At 37.7% G+C, this 16317-nt stretch overlaps 1 protein-coding gene across 1 annotated transcript in view; it reads right to left on the bottom strand.

Moving 5' to 3' along the window:
• Kiaa1958 (KIAA1958 ortholog) overlaps positions 1-14509 on the bottom strand; it is a 139645-nt gene extending 125136 nt beyond the window's left edge. Inside the window, exon 1 of the mRNA XM_027943035.2 lies at positions 14472-14509. The gene's annotated coding sequence lies outside the window, so the exon portion shown is untranslated. The remainder of the gene's footprint in view (positions 1-14471) is intronic.
• Between the last annotated feature and the right edge of the window lie 1808 nt (positions 14510-16317).

The following is a 16317-nucleotide window of genomic DNA, read 5'->3' as shown; positions in this document are numbered from 1 at the left end:
TTATGTTTAATTAACAGGGGATGAACATTTTTCTTCTATAAATTGTTTTTTATTTTATCTATTATTCATTGGAGTTTTCCTGGATTTTGCAAATCATGAAAATAAAACAGCAATACAATACCATAAAGATATCATTCTTTGTCTATCATACTGCTGCCATACTTTTTCTATACTGTTCCTTCCCTTCCATTTTTTTAAGTTTAAATTTTTTACAGTCAAGTTGCTTTACCTTTGTTATCAGTGTACCTGTGTCTCAAAAACATTATACAGAACTATAATCTTTCATTTTTAGCAAAATATTGTTGTATATTACATATTATATAAAGAAGTGTTTACTTCTTAGGCTAATAGTGTGCTCTCAGACAAAATATCTATAGCATGATTAACAGAAAGAAATCAATAAATTAAAATGCTATTAAGGCAAATAAGATGAATTTTAAGGCTAAAAATAATTTTTAATAGGAAAAATCTCTCAACTTTTGAGTAATTACTCCATTAGTGGAAAAATGAAGTTGTTTATTGTTGTTTTAAGCATTGGGCACTTTGCCACTCTACTACATCCCCAGCCCTTTGCACTTTCTATTTTGAGAAAAGGTCTCACTAAGCTACCCAGGTAGGCCTCATATTTGCAATCCTCCTGCTTCAGGTTCCCATGTTGCTGGTATCACAGGCATGAGCCACTGCTCCCAGCTGAAAATACAGATCTTCTACCTTAATGTATAAACACATCATTATCTTTATGGTCTGGGAATCCAACCTAGAGGCTCGCACATGCTAAGCAAGCGCTCTACACTGAGTTATTCCCCAGCCCTTGTGCTAAGTAAGACTTGACTGCTAGAAGGAAGCCAACCAGTTGACTAAAAAACAACTTAAGAACATACACATAACAGGAAAATAGTCATATACTAAATATATTCATAAGCAAAATAGATTCATAGACAGAATGTTACTTATGAGCATATACTTTTCATTTAACATATTCATATTCATTGACTATATTCAAAACAGAAATATAAGACTACACCATTATATGATGCTTAACTTTTAAAAGTAGAATGTTCCTTAAAATGCTGCCCTGAAGGAAGAATGGGAATACTTTCAGCTAAAATTTCACAGAAATCTCTGAAGGCTGTTCAAATAAAATTTCAGTAAATCAGTAAATTTCATAGATTTGTCAGTTAGGTGGATTGATCTTTTATTGAATTGGTTGCAGAAAACTAGCCTAAAGTTCCAAACTTCAGAGATGAAAAACATAAAAGAGAATTTTCCTTGTAGGAAATAAATAATCTTGAAAATTTCTCTGTTGGGTTAATCCAGATGACAGAAAAGAATTCCTTTCACAGATTTCCAAAAGCAATTGCACTGCCACATTCACTTAAACATTTGGGGACTCTTTTCACAAAAAATAATTAAAATCCATAAATATATTATATATTAGATAAATTGGAAAAGCAGGTAGTAATCAGATTATTGCATACACTGCACATTTTTACATTTGTCCCCTTTGATTAACAGATAAAAAACAATCTTCCAAGATAAAAAAGACAACAACAAAAACCTTAAGAATAAACCAAGGACTTCCAAGCATGCAAGAGGCAAAGCAAGCAAGATGGTAAAAGGCTCAGTTCTGTACTCTCCTCAAATCCAATCACATTAACAGATTAATCTAGAAATAGACCCATACAAATAGGCTCAACTGATTTTACAAAGGTAACAAAAGCAAATTCTAGAGAGGAAAGACAGCCTTTTCAACAAATAGTGCTGCAGCAATTGGACATCCACAGGCAAAGAGAGGAAATCTCAGCCTAAAACTCACACCTTACTTAAAAATTCGTACAAACATAACTATAGACTTAATTATAAAATGTAAACCTACAAAAGTTGTAGAAAAGAAAATCTCTGAGATGTGGGGCTAGGCAGTTCTTAAGCTTGATACTAAAAGCACAATCCATAAATGGAAAATTGATAAAAATAAAAAATATTTTATTCTGATGGGCTGGGGTTGTGGCTAAGTTGTAGAATGCTTGCCTAGCATGAATGAGGCACTGGGTTCATTCCTCAACACCACATAAATATAAAATATTGTGTCCACCTAAAACTAAAAAATAAATATTTTTAAAAAATATTTTGTTCTGCAAAAGCCCATAAGGAAAAGATAAACTACAGAATGGGTATCTACATAGCACATAACCAATAAAGGACTAGTATCTAGAATATATAAAGAGCTCAAAACTCAACATTTTTTAGAGCTGGGGATGTGGCTCAAGTGGTAGCACGCTCTCCTTGCATGCGTGAGGCATTGGATTCAATCCTCGGCACCAAATAAAAATAAAATGAAGATATGTGTTCACCTAAAACTAAAAAATAAATATTAAAAAAAACCATGTTTTTAAAAATCCCATTAGAAAAGAATCAAAGAATAAGAGACATTTCTTGGAAGACACATATAGATGCCAAATAAGCACATGAAAAGATATTACACACCAGCTGTTACAAGAATGCAAATTAAAACCTGGACGAGATAATACTACACACTCACTAGATAGTGTAGTTAAAATAAAACAGTGACAACCCCAAATGCTGACAAGGATGTGGATAAACTATATCACATATACATTGCTAGTGAATACAATCACCCTGGAAAAGTTTGGCAGTTAATTGAAAAACTAAATATGCAATTACTAAATAAGCCAGCAATTAATACCCTTGGTATTAAAACCTATGTATCTCTGAGAAAAACTATGTTCATGCCAAAACCTGTATATAAATGTTCATAACAGCTAAATTTGTAATAGTGAAGACTAGAATTAGCCCAGATGTCATCCTTCAGAGGATAATTAAACTATGGTTCACTCAGGAACTACTAGTCAGTAATAGAAAGAAACAAAGTACCAATACATGCAATAACTTTCATGTGTCTCCAGAGAATTATGTTCCACAAAAAAAGCCAATCCCAAAAAGTAGCACACTGTATGCTCCCATTTACATAATAGTTTTAAGTTAAGAAATTTAATGGTTTTTATAGAGTTTAGCAATGGGGTGGATGGGGGCAGGGTGGTAATGGAGGGACGGTAAAAGCAGGAACCTGAACAGGTGTTAGTTAAACTGTATTGAACTTAGCACATACACAAATGAGTATCAGTGAAATGGGATATTTGAACAAGTGTGGTATTAGTATCAATGTATTAGTTTGCTAGGGCTGCTATAACAAAATACTAGACTGGATGCCTGAAAAAAACATAAATTTACTTAAGTTTCTCTCCTTGGCTTGCAGATGGCCACCTTCTTGTTATGTCCTCACATAGTTTTTCCTGTGTGCATTCCCCTGATTTCTCTTTTGTCTAAATTTCCTCCTCAATCAGGACACTAGTCAAACTGGACTAGGGCTCACCCTAACAGCTTCATCTTAATCATCTTTTTAAAGGCCCTACTTACAAATACAGACATAGTCTAAGGTTCTAGGAGTTAAGGATTCAACATACAAATTGGAGGAACATAATCTGGCACAGTAACAGTCAATTACCTGGTTGTGACATTTTAAGTAGTTTTGCAAAATGTTATCACTGGAGCAAAGTAAGAAAAATATGCAAAGAACTTCTCTGTATCATTATCTTACAAGTACAAGTAAATTGACAATTATCTCAATAGGAAACACATCACATGTACACATGCTCGTGCACACACAGAGATGGAGCAAACAGAATAACCAGAATGTTCAACAAAATTAAGTGATAAGGTAGCCCCATGAATACTAAATAAGTAGGCATAGGTAAAACATCCACAAAAATATCTACACATGATCAGCAATTGGGCAGATAAGAGAGCAGAGAGAAAGCCTTCTAGTGGTTTTAAGAGTTAGGGGGGAAAAAACCATTTTCAAAAAACTACCCTCAAAAAGAGAGGTCCCATTTAAGAGAAACTGTGTCTAAGAACAATCAATAAAGCTTATCAGGCTGCTAGAGGAGACCACCTACTAAGAGGTCTTCTTTGGAAGAAAACTATGGCCCTAGAATCCAAATCAACCAGAGAGGTTTATCAAGGGATAAAGGAGAGAGATATCAAAAAAGACCAACCTGAGAATACCACTGAAGAGGCTACATAAAAGGCCTTATTTTTCCTTTATCTTGAAATATACAAACAGGTAAGGGAAGAAGTAATAAATGAACAAATAGATGAACACCTTGTTGCCATTTCCCAACTTTACAAACAGAACAAATTTATGTATTTCAGGGACCAGATCAAGAAAAAGAACATTTCCAGCACCTGGGTAGCTTCCACTTTTTCCTATGTTCATGCCAACACTAATCCCCCAGGGGTAGCCACTATTCTGACTTCTAACAGAACAGATGGATTTTCCCTATTTGGGGATATTATATATGTGGAGGCATTTATCGTGAACTGTATCTGGCTTCCTTAGCTCAACATATGTCTGAGACTTGTACACACCACTGCATGCAGATGTAGACTGTTCATTCTCATTGCTCTACAATACCATATGTCAATATACCAACATCCATTTATTCATTCTGAGTCAGTTTAATGTTGTATAACAGGCCACCTGACATTTTGTGGCTTAAAATGACTTATTATTTCTCACAATTCAATAGGTTATCTCACAGCTACTTCCCTGACTTTATCTGGACTTGTTCATGCAGCTACTTTTAACTGTTAAAGTTAGCTAAGCTATAAAATCAACGATAGCCTCACACCAATGACTTACAATAAATGCTGGTCTTCAGCTGGGGCACCTCGATTCTCTTCCATGTGACCTTTCTTACTTCAGGACTTCCTTTCATGGTAGTCTCAGGATAGGATTTCCCCCTCAATGTGTAAGCATTTATCAAGCCTCTGTTGTATAAAACTTAATCAATTGGTCAAGTTACATGGTAAAAATCAAGACTCACTGGGAAGGGAGACAACACGAGATGCTAGGACATGTGATTAATTTGGGCCCAACAATGTAACATTTGACTACACACTATACTGATAGTCACTGGGCAGAGTTCAGTTCCGTGATATTATCAATACTGCTATGAACACTCTAGTACATTTATTTTGGTAAGTATATATTTTCAAGTGGAATTACAGAGCCATAAAATATGCATGTCTAACTTTGATACTGCCAAATAGCTTTCCAAATTGCTAGTACCAATTTAGATTACCATACCAATTTACACTTCTAATAGCAGAGCAAAGTAACAGTCTACATTCTCACAGCATTTGACATTTTTTTAATCTTTTTCCATTTAGCTATTTTAGAGGGCACACAATGATTCTTTTCACTTGACTTAAACTGAGTGGCCTTTATTTCTTCCTGGTGCTAGGAATTGAACCCAGGGCCTCAGCACATGTTAAGCAAGCACTCTATCAGTGAGCTACACCTCCAACACTTTTTTTTTTTTTTGAGACACAGTCTTGCTATGTGACCCTGGCTGGCCTTGATCTCCTGAGTTCAAATGCTTCTCCTGCCTCCTACATGAGTATACCCCAACCCCCAAATAGCCATATTTTAAAATACTTTACATAAGCAACAAAGGAGAAAAATCTTCAAACCATGAGACTAAGAAAACTAAACTACAGGCAAATCCATCTAACTTAAATATGAACAAAAGAAAAAGAATTAGTTTAACCTTATGAAAAGGCACAATGAGAAGGAAGATTAAAAAGAACCAAATAATATACCAATAACCAATGAAGGTACATCACAAAAAAAATTTTAAATGGCCATAAAGCAGGGGCCGGGGTTGTGGCTCAGTGGTAAAGTGCCCGCTTGCCTATCATGCATGAGGCACTGGGATCAATCCTTGGCACCACATAAAAATAAAAACAAGGGCTGGGGATGTGGCTCAAGAGGTAGCGCGCTCGCCTGGCATGCGTGCGGCCTGGGTTCGATACTCAGCACCACATACAAACAAAGATGTTATGTCCACTGAAAACTAAAAGAAAAAATAAATAAAATAAAAATTCTCTCTCTAAAGAAAAAAAATTAAAAATAAATAAATAAATAAAAACAAAATAAAAGTATTGTGTCCATCTACAACTAAAATATATACACATATAAAATATATGTATATATTTTTAAAATGGCCATAAAACAGATAAGGATAATAAAGTAATATTTCAAAATGAATTAAAGGAATTTAGAAAATGATAAAAGTTATGAAAGAGTAGCATAAATGAGAAACAGAAGAGTTAAAAAATTAGACTAGGGGCTGGGGCTGTAGCTGGGGCTGCAGCAGAATGCTTGCCTAGCACGTGTGAGGCACTGGGTTCAATCCTTAGTACCACATAAAAAATAAATAAAATAAAGCCATGCTGTACATCTACAACTACAAAAAAAAAAAATTAGACTAGCTAGATATACAAACATCAATGACAGAATCCAGGATACAAAAAAAAAAAAAAAAGAAAGGTAAACAAAACTAGAAGGAACACTAGACTTAATAGATATCATGGAAAGTACACTGAAGAATCTTAAATATAAGTAGGGAAAAGTACAAATATAAACATAAAGCAAACACAAAAACTGAGTTAAAAGGAATTTGAAGAAGGTACAGATGTAAAGACAAGCACCAAAGATGCAGCATACATATAATAGGACACCTGAAAAATAAAAATAATGAAACAATACTACAGAACTATAACTAATGAAAGTATAAAAAATATACTGAGGCTATTAATAAATTAATAAAGAACAGTCAACATGCAGACATATTCTAGTAAAATTATTGCCTTTAAAGATAAACAAAAAAGTACTTTTGGCATATAAGCAAAAAAGATAGTTATTTACAAAAAAAAGAAAAAGAAAATCATGTTGATTTAGAGTTTGAAACACATTTTACCACTGAAATACAATCAAATAAGACCTGATAGACAAGTAATGCATGTTTTCTTTCATATGTGTGGAAACTAAAGCAAATAAGCAAAAAAGAATGACCTCAAAGTAAAAGGAGGACTGTTAGTGTAGAGGAAGGAGGTTGGGGGAGGAGGACAACAGCAGGATGGACATGATCAAAGCACTATGCATATATGGAAAGGGCACAGTAAAACCCTCAACTTGTACAACTAATATGCATTTAAAATTATATTTTATTTTTTGAAAAGGTTCAGTCAACTATGACTAATGGACCAAATCCAGCCCACTGCCTGGTTCTAAAAATAAAATCTTCTGGAACACACACATCATAGTTCATTTTCACACTTTCTATGGCTGCTCTTGGGATGCAATGACAGTTAAATAATTGTGACAGAGATCTATAACTTGAAAACTTAATTACTATCTGGCTTTTCTCAGAAGTTTGCCAATCCCTAGAATAAAGTACATTTTTCGAGCTACTTGATGGAAGAAAAGGTGAGTCAAGTATTTTTATTTGGCCAAACTGGCCTTTCAAGTATAAAAGCTACAAATGAATAGTTTTTCATATTAAAAGGATATTTTTCACATGAGCCATTTGTGAGGATTTGATGCACTTCAGACAAGTAAATGATTATAGGAGCTTTATCATAAGGACTTGTGTTGCACAATGAATATATTTAACTGCAGAATTAAGACTTATTACAAAGGTAACAGCTAGGGTCAAAGAGAACTGAGAAATCTTGGGGAGCAAGAACAGACTGATCTAGGAGTTTGTGAACAGAAAAAAGGATTGAGAATAACAGAGGAATCACCGAAACTCCTATGTATCTAGGGAAATGGATGGGAAAATGGATGGAAGGTGGTACCATTCACTGAGCTGGGAGTATGAGAGAAGACACAGATTTGGAGAAGAAGATATTATATCAACTTTGGGACATGTCAAATGTGAAATACTTGCGAACTACCAAATGAATATGCCTGGTTGGTATTTGGAATCAAAAGATTCTGTATTTCAGGAGAGGCCCTATTAAATTCTCAAACAAGGAATGGGTGAAATGACGGGATGGTGTAGAACTTATATAAAAGCAGCAAGATCAATATCTGAAATAGACAATCAAAAGAAACATGTCCTCAGAATTCACAAGAAAATAACTTTAGCATTTCCATTGAATTTGACCATCATGACATTCTCTAGTGTTACAAACCAATTAAGAACCTTCAACTCTAAATCATTCAAAATATTTAAAAATAATGAATATGAAAATTGAAAAACAAAATAAAACCTTTAACCATCTACTTTAATTATTTTTAATAGCATATTATTGGGTTGATCAGATCGCTCCATTTTGGGGCCTGACAATGACAAACTGCCAACAGAGTAATGATTTATAGGCACAGAAATGTGCCATGACTAAGGACATGTGCCACAACTTCTACAACTGCAAGAGTTCCCACCCTGTCAGCCATGTGCAACCAAAAGGTGGGGATCAAAAGTGCAGACATGTCAGAAGTAATTCAAAGATAGTAGAGTGCACTATTCAGGTGTTGGAGAAGTATAACACACTGATGCTATGGGCATAACAAGGAGTTTAACAAGTACAACCCTACATGGCTCAAGCATCCTGGGGAGGAACTTTGGTAAGTATGTTAACACACGAACCCAAACATTTTACCAATTTTTTTCTAGACCCAAGGTAGAATCATGAACTAAAGTTCACAATATCACACAACAGAGACTAAAATCATCAGCTTTGCTGAGGGAACACTTCAATCTTTGAATCTGTTTTTTTCCCCCCTAGTATTAGAGATCAAACTCCAGGCCTTGAACATGCTACACAAGCTCTCTATCACTGAGCTACATCCCCACCCCTTTAAAAAAAAAATTATTTTGAGAAAGGTCTCATAAATTGCCAGGGCTGGTTTCCAACTTGCAATTCTCCTGTCTCAGCCTCCCAAGTAGCTGGATTATAGGTGTGCAAAACCACACCACACCCTGCAATCTTTGAAACCTTATTTTTTTGCACAAGGCATTCTCTGAACTTGTCTGTTGTAGTTATAAAACAATGAGCAAAACAGCTATATTTTCATTTTCTTTTACATACTTCTCTGCCCTGTGTTCCTTTAAAAAACAAATTTGTTGGAGATATGGGGAAAAAATACAACATAAAAGATGAAACCAGAGAAATCACACATTTGAAATGAAGTATGCATGTATATACATAAAGCAAGAAATGGGTAGGGGGCAGGCTATGTTATAGGCTCAACTGCATTTTCCCCTGATTCATCTGTTCAAGTCCTAACCCCTAGCACCTCCAAATATGACATATTTGTAATAAAGGCTTTAAAAGAGGCAATTAAGGTAAGATGAAGCCACATGTGTGGAAGCTGATACACCTTTTGACTGATGTCCTTATAAAGGGAGATTAGGGCACAGCACAGGGAAACCATGTGAAGACACAGGGAAGTAATGGCATCTATAATCCGAAAGAACCCAACCCTGATGAAATCTTGATCTGATGTCTAGCCTCCAGAACTGTCAGAAAATAAATTTTGGGGGCTGGGGTTCTAGCTAAGTGGTAGAATGCCTGCATAGCATGTGTGAGGCACTGGGTTCGACCCTTAGCACCCCATAAAAATAAAACAAATAAAATAAAGGTATCATGTCCATCTACAACTAAAAATATTTTAAAAAGGAAAAGAAAAGAAATTTTTGTTGTTTAAGCCACCCAGTGTGTGAAACTTTGGTATGGCAGCCTTACCAAATGAACGTAGGCTGGGGAGAGGAAGTGTCCTAACTGGATAAGAATCCACAAATATTATTAACTCTATCCTAAAAATATGAATTCCCAAAATAAAATACGTTGTTTTATAGGTGGGATTATGCCTTACCCAATGCAATCATAAAATCTAAAAATCATAACAAATATTTACAATGGAAAAAATAAGAAAAATGTGAAAGGATACAATATTTACAATTAGAAAAGGATAGAAATATAAGCAGTGTCGGCTTTGAGGAAAATCAAGAAGATAAAGAAAATCCAACTAAAAAATAAATGAATAATTCAAAAACAATCTGGTCAAGCGAGAGAAATTAATGGGGACAAATTTGGATAATTCTCTGGAATTAAAGAGTTGTGTTTTAATATTTGAGCCAAGAGAATCCTTAATGATTAACAAAAAAAAAAAATTTGAGACATCAAGTCAAAAGGCATTTAAAAAGGGTTTTAGTGAAATTCTGGGTTTTTGTAGGTTTCTTTTCTTCCTTTTTTTTTTTTTTTTTAAACAAACATTTAATAGTTATTAGCAATTCCACACATACTACTTTGGACCTTCACCTAGAATGATAGAAGCTATAGATCCCAACAGAAGAGTAGGGTAGAGATGAAAGATATTCTCTAACTTGGAATTACAATAAGGGAAACCTGCTCCTTGGTGCCAGGCCCATCAAAGTTCAGGCAAATCAGAAGTAAAAAAAAAAAAGGCTAGAGTACAAATGTATCATTTTATGGTGAGATTTTTAATGTTTTTAAAAGTTTCCTTAACGTTTTAACATCAATATTTTTAAAGTTACATTTCACCTGAAGTTGTACAATTTTTTCCTTTTGAGATATATATTGCTTCCCTTTCAGTGTAAAACTATTACTGATATCACACCATCCCTTTGTTTTCTATAGTATTTGCATGATTGATAACATGTTCTGAAATATATCCTCTTTGTCACTAGTGCCATTAGCATTAACAGTACAAAATATTGGAAAAGCTCTCCAACTGTTTAAGTGTAAGACTTTGCAAAACAAACTTAAATGCTGCTGTATAATTCTCTGAAAAAGCGCATTAAACTTTGTTGGCACTGGATACAAAATAAAATTTCAAAATTTGCATTTTCAGTACTTTTGCTTTCTTGACCTTTATTTGAATTTGAGACTAAGCTTTACCAAACAACAGAATTTACACAGTAACTAGCCAACCACAGTCCTCATTATGGAATCTATGCAGCGCATTTGTTACCTAGGAAACAGACCAGAGCCCAGGCAGAGTGCAATTTCAGTCTAGCAAAAGAATTCTCCAATCATGCTAGTAAATAAAGTCCATAAATCAACTAATCAGAAGCAAAGTCAGGAAGTATCACATAAGAGTTAAGCTCTATGGAAACTTTTTTAAAGAAAAAAGAGAAACCTGTAGGGCTTCTTTAGGCAACTAAATAGATCTCTTAAGTAAATATTATGAGCAGGTTTCTTTACAAACACAAACTGTCATAAAATAAACTGTTCAAAATAAATGGCTTCTCTCCAATCTTCAGCTTCTCTATTTTTGACAGTATTTAAAAGAAAAAGCTTCTTTGGAGCCAGCCTCATACATCTGGTACCAGAATATTAATCCAAGAATGAATTCTGCATTTTCAGCAAGCAGCCTGGGCTCTTGCTGTTTTTAAACAATGCAGGTTAAAAGAAGCTGGAATAAGAGTTGACTTCCACACCTCTCAGGTCAGACCTACTTCCCCATCCAGCTATAAAAACAACATGAAAAAAGGACTTGAAAGTCAAAGATCTATTATAAAGAACACAACTGTTACTTTCCAGTTTTCTATTTGATTATTACCAATACTAACACTAATCATTTGATGGTTCCAGTTATCAAAGTGGCTATTTTTAAAGTATCCTTTAATAGTATCGGCAATATATTGGTAATTAACAAAGAAGAAAATGCCAGAAAAATCTATGGACTTTAAAGCTGATAAAATTTAATTGCAGGGGCTGGGGATGTGGCTCAAGTGGTAGCACGCTCGCCTAGCATGCGTGAGGCACTGGGTTCAATTCTCGGCACCACATAAAAATAAAAATAAAGATATTGTGTCCACCTAAAACTGAAAAATAAATATTTTAAAAAATGTAATTGTGGACAGCTTAGTGTTGTCTTAAAAATCTGATGTCAGCTGTATTTTAAAATCCAATTTTACACAAATCCAAAATTTTCTGGAAATATTATTTATAAAAATGTAAAAAGCAACAGGAAAAAAATTGACCTGTGAAAAATGGAAGATATGGCTAGGGTTGTGGCTCAGTGGTAGAGTGCTTGCCTAGCACCCATGAGGCACTGGGTTCAATCCCCAGAACCACATAAAAATAAAAAATAAAGATACTGTGTCCACCTAAAAATAAAAAATAATTTTTTAAAAAAGGAAGATAATTTATATCCCTTCCTGAACACCAATTACCAAATGGGAAATAAGTTGAATGTATGTAATATTTTCTAGGATGTTTCTGATTATATCAAAATATTATAACACAAACACCTAAAATAGTATTTACATATCAATAAAAAAAAACAAACAAAAAACTAGATATTATCTTTTAGGCCACATAAAGGCACCATAGTGCTGATCAAGAAAACTGTCAGGCGCAACTACAATTTCCCAAACCAATTCTCAATACAGGCCACACTTTGTTAATGTTTAGTTTACACAGTGATTCTTTGTTAAATCTTATCACTACCACTGACAGTCTGGTAAATGCATAAACAAGCAATTCAATTTGTTAGCTTATCTTTTTTAGTACTTCAACCAGCTTAAGAGCCAGAATTCTGAGAATGGTCTAGAACTCCCTTCCACAATTCATGATAAAGCCACACATAATTTTAGTATCTCTCCTCTTTGGACTATTCATAATGTAAAGGGGTGTGGGAAGAACATTGGTCAAGGGCCCTACCAGAGCCACTCATTAAGCTCTGTGCAGAGTTTAAATTCATTTGCCTAATCTAGACCGGAAGTCACAGCAAGATCTATAAAATTTGATCACCTCAAAGAGGTTTGCTGGGTCATTGTTCCATGAAGCCTATTCTGGGTTTTAAGTAAAGTGTGTATAAATGTACAGTCAGGCATTTATAAAATGAGTCATGATGATAATATTAATCTATTAATGTAATTGGGGCAGAACTGAGGATAAAATTTTCTCCTAGAAAAAGATCACTATTTTAGGCATATTAAACTTTGGTATACTAACAAAAATTAGTTTGCCTAGATAAAAATGCATTAAATTGTATTTTTCTGATTAATTTCTTCACCTTACTTGATGGAAATTTAAATAACAAGTATTTTTCTACTTTTTTCCCTTCAAGTTTAGATGATAATGCTTTTCTGAAAAGAAACTCCACTTGCTCCAAATGCCTGTACCTATAATTGTCCAATTTTGCTCCTCAAAACTGCTTAAAAAAAAAAAATCTCCTTGGTAACTGTCAGATTTAAGTTTGTCGATATGAATTCTCATATAGTAAAAGAAAAAAGTTTCCAGAACTAAGCATCAGATTGAGATTAATATAAAGATAAAACTCCACACCTACATTAAAAATCTGAATCCATCAAATTCATTTTCTGGATGCTTACTGAACTTCATTTATTATTTCAGCATCTACAAATATATAGCAACTGTTTACAAAACAACTTAGCCATCTAAGAGATCAGAAATGTCGCCCTACGGTACTTTTCAAAATACTATACATAACAACTTCATCTTTGGTTATATTCACAGAATATATAAATGCATTCAATAAAATAAGAGAAGTATAATCACAGGGGGAAAAACTCAATTCTAATATTCACGTTCTCCCCATATGTGAAAGATCTCATATCTTCAACCAGTGAAGGGAGGATTTTTAGCCTAAACGTTAGACTAGAACCTTGCTTATTGCATTCCAACATAACCCCCACCATGGAGGCTGTCACTACCTGTCTCGTCTGTAACAGTACCATATTCTCATGTTAATCCTAACAGTGTGTGTGTGGCGGGAAGGGGGGGGGGGGACAAAACTTTACTCCAAAACTTCAAAACAAAAACAGAAATGTAATCGTAAAAATCGTAATCACACTCATTTTTCCAAGTATCAATCTAATCTTTTTCAAAAAATTGGCTACAGAAAGCCAAAAGCAGTCTGTGATTTGGGTCTTATTTTGATTTGATGTTGGTCAGCCCAACCTCCTCCTACCCAGGGGACTACGTTCCTTGATATATTTGATAACAAACACAAATCACTGTGCGCAGCCTCAGATGGGGGTGGGGGACGGAAGAGCCTTTCGGAGAAAGCCCTCCTCCGTTAGAAACAATAAATAAGGGAGCGCAGCGGTGCACGTTCCTTCACACACGCCCCAAACGCACCTCGGCGAGCCTCCGCGGAGGGAAACAAGTCCCACGAAGCCCTGAACCACCTCTCTTTCTCCATGACCATCTCGGACTTGGAAAGTAGGAGGGCAGACCTCTTCTCCTCCTTCCCGCCCTCCTTCCCACCTCCTCAGACCCGCGAGCAGGAGCAGGGAGCCAGACCCCAGCAGCGCGCCCGCGGCGGCCACGGGAGATGCCAGGCGCCTGGCCCGGGAAACGCCGCCGCCCGCTCGCGAGCGTTCCCGCCCGCCCGGTCTCCGCCCCCAGATCCAGAACCCCAAGCCCGCGGCCGCCGACGTCCGGCCGCGCGGGTCTGTGCCCTCGCTCTGGCCTCGCTCCCCCAGAGGAGACAAAAGGAGGGTTCAGCCGGGTCACTGCGCGGCCGCCCCCACACAAAGGGGCTCCCTGCCCGGGTCGCCGCGTCGGCGCGCTAGTCCCCGCCCCGCGCGCGGGTTCTCACCCACCTGCAGGTGTCTGTGCGTCTGTCCATAGGAACGCGGGCGACTGGGGGCCTGCGGGAGCCGGGCAGCCCCGGCTGGACGGGGCGGGACGGAGGGGAGGGGGCAGGAGGGCGGCCGGAGGGCCGGGCACCAAAGGCAAGTGGAACGAAGAAAGCGCCCGCGGGCGGCAGAAGGCGGTGCTGGCGGGGGGTACGGGCGCCAGCCTGGCTCGGCCACCAGCGTGCGCCGCTCCTCGCGCCCCGGGCTCCGCGCGCCCGGCTCGGAGCGCGGGGGGCGGGGCGCGGGCGGGGCGGGGCCGGGCGCGGGGCGGGGGCTCGGACCCCGGGCTCCAGCCGGCACCGGAAGCGCGCCGTGGTCGGCGAGACCCACAGGAAGTGTGTAACGACACCTCCTACGACGTGCACCGCGCTCGCAGGAGTCGCTGCCCGGAGGTGGTGCGGACCGACCGTCCTGCAGCACACACGCGCGCTTGCCGCGGCGGGCGCGCTGGACCGAAAGGTTTGGGACAACCCGTCGTACGCGCGCGGGAGTTAGTTCCCACCGCCCGAACAGGTGTGGGAGCCACGTTCTGAGGTGCCAGCCCCGCCGCCGTCACACACCGCGGGCCTGAGGTCCCTGCTGTCTTCTAGTGCCTCACACCCCAACCTAAAAGCAGGGAGCTGACAGAACCTGCCCCGTTTGTGACGTGCGTGGCACCTGTTATGAAGCACTAAGTAGAGTCCCCTCCACACCCAGGGATGTGCTGGAACACTTCTGTCCGACGTTCTACCACACAGCTTACCGTCACTGCTACCCCATGGAGATGTCTAACATTCACCTGTGACACACCTATCCCACCGAGGGACGGGGACTGTTTAGTAGCATCTAAAGCTCACACCAACTAATGTTAGAGCACCCCAGGGACACCAGACCACTCTCACAGGACAGGGCACAAGAGAGGCAAGATTGGACCTTTATTTTATCTAACAAAACACTTCCACAGCACTTACCAAGAACTTAATATTAATTTATTTAATTCTAAGAACTCTAGGAAGTGGGTGCTGTTAGCATTACCATTTTTTGAATAAGGAAACTGAGGCCTAGAAAAATTAAGAAATCTGTTCAAGATCATATAAAAAGTAGCTAGAGGGAAAAAAAAACAAAAGTAGCTAGAGGAACCCAGATTCACCCCAGGCAATCAGGTTCTAGAGTCTATGCTCTTAATTCCCATTATATTCACAACTCTATGTTCAAAACAATAATGTTTGCAATATGCAACATTTGCAATATGTCTGATGAACCTTATGTGATGCCCACATCTTGGCCTCACTCCATCTAGTACAGTAAAGCCTTAGTTACTCCTACCTTTAAGGTAGATAATGGAAGAGTATGACTGAACAAAAGAGAAAGAATCCAAGGTCATCCCAAATCTGGGCAGCTAGCTTGCACTGCCCCATTAGTAAATTATCTTATATGTCAGCCCTTCTCAATCTAGAGACCATTCAGGTTGATAATACCATCCCATATCAACACCCTTCCTGGGCTAGAGTGAATGAAATTAATGTGTTAATGTTTTTGATACTTTTGAACAAAAAGCTAACACAAATCTCATAGTTAATTCCAAAGATGTGATCCTGTGGAGAAATTGGAACCCTTGTGTACTACTGATGAAAATGTGAGAAGGTACAACCACTAGGCAAAACAGTATGGAGGGGCCTCAAAAAATTATAAATAGAATTACTGTATGATCCAGTGAATCTCACTTCTGAATATATCCAAAAGAACTGAAGGCGGGGCTGGGATTGTGGCTCAGGGGTAGCGCGAGACCCAGGTTCAATCCTCAGCACCACATAAAAATAAAGGCATTGTG

Source organism: Marmota flaviventris, chromosome 13, assembly GCF_047511675.1.
Source record: "Marmota flaviventris isolate mMarFla1 chromosome 13, mMarFla1.hap1, whole genome shotgun sequence".
NCBI lineage: Eukaryota > Metazoa > Chordata > Mammalia > Rodentia > Sciuridae > Marmota > Marmota flaviventris.
Note: the sequence above shows the minus strand (reverse complement) of the source record. Positions and strands in the feature narration are given on the sequence as shown.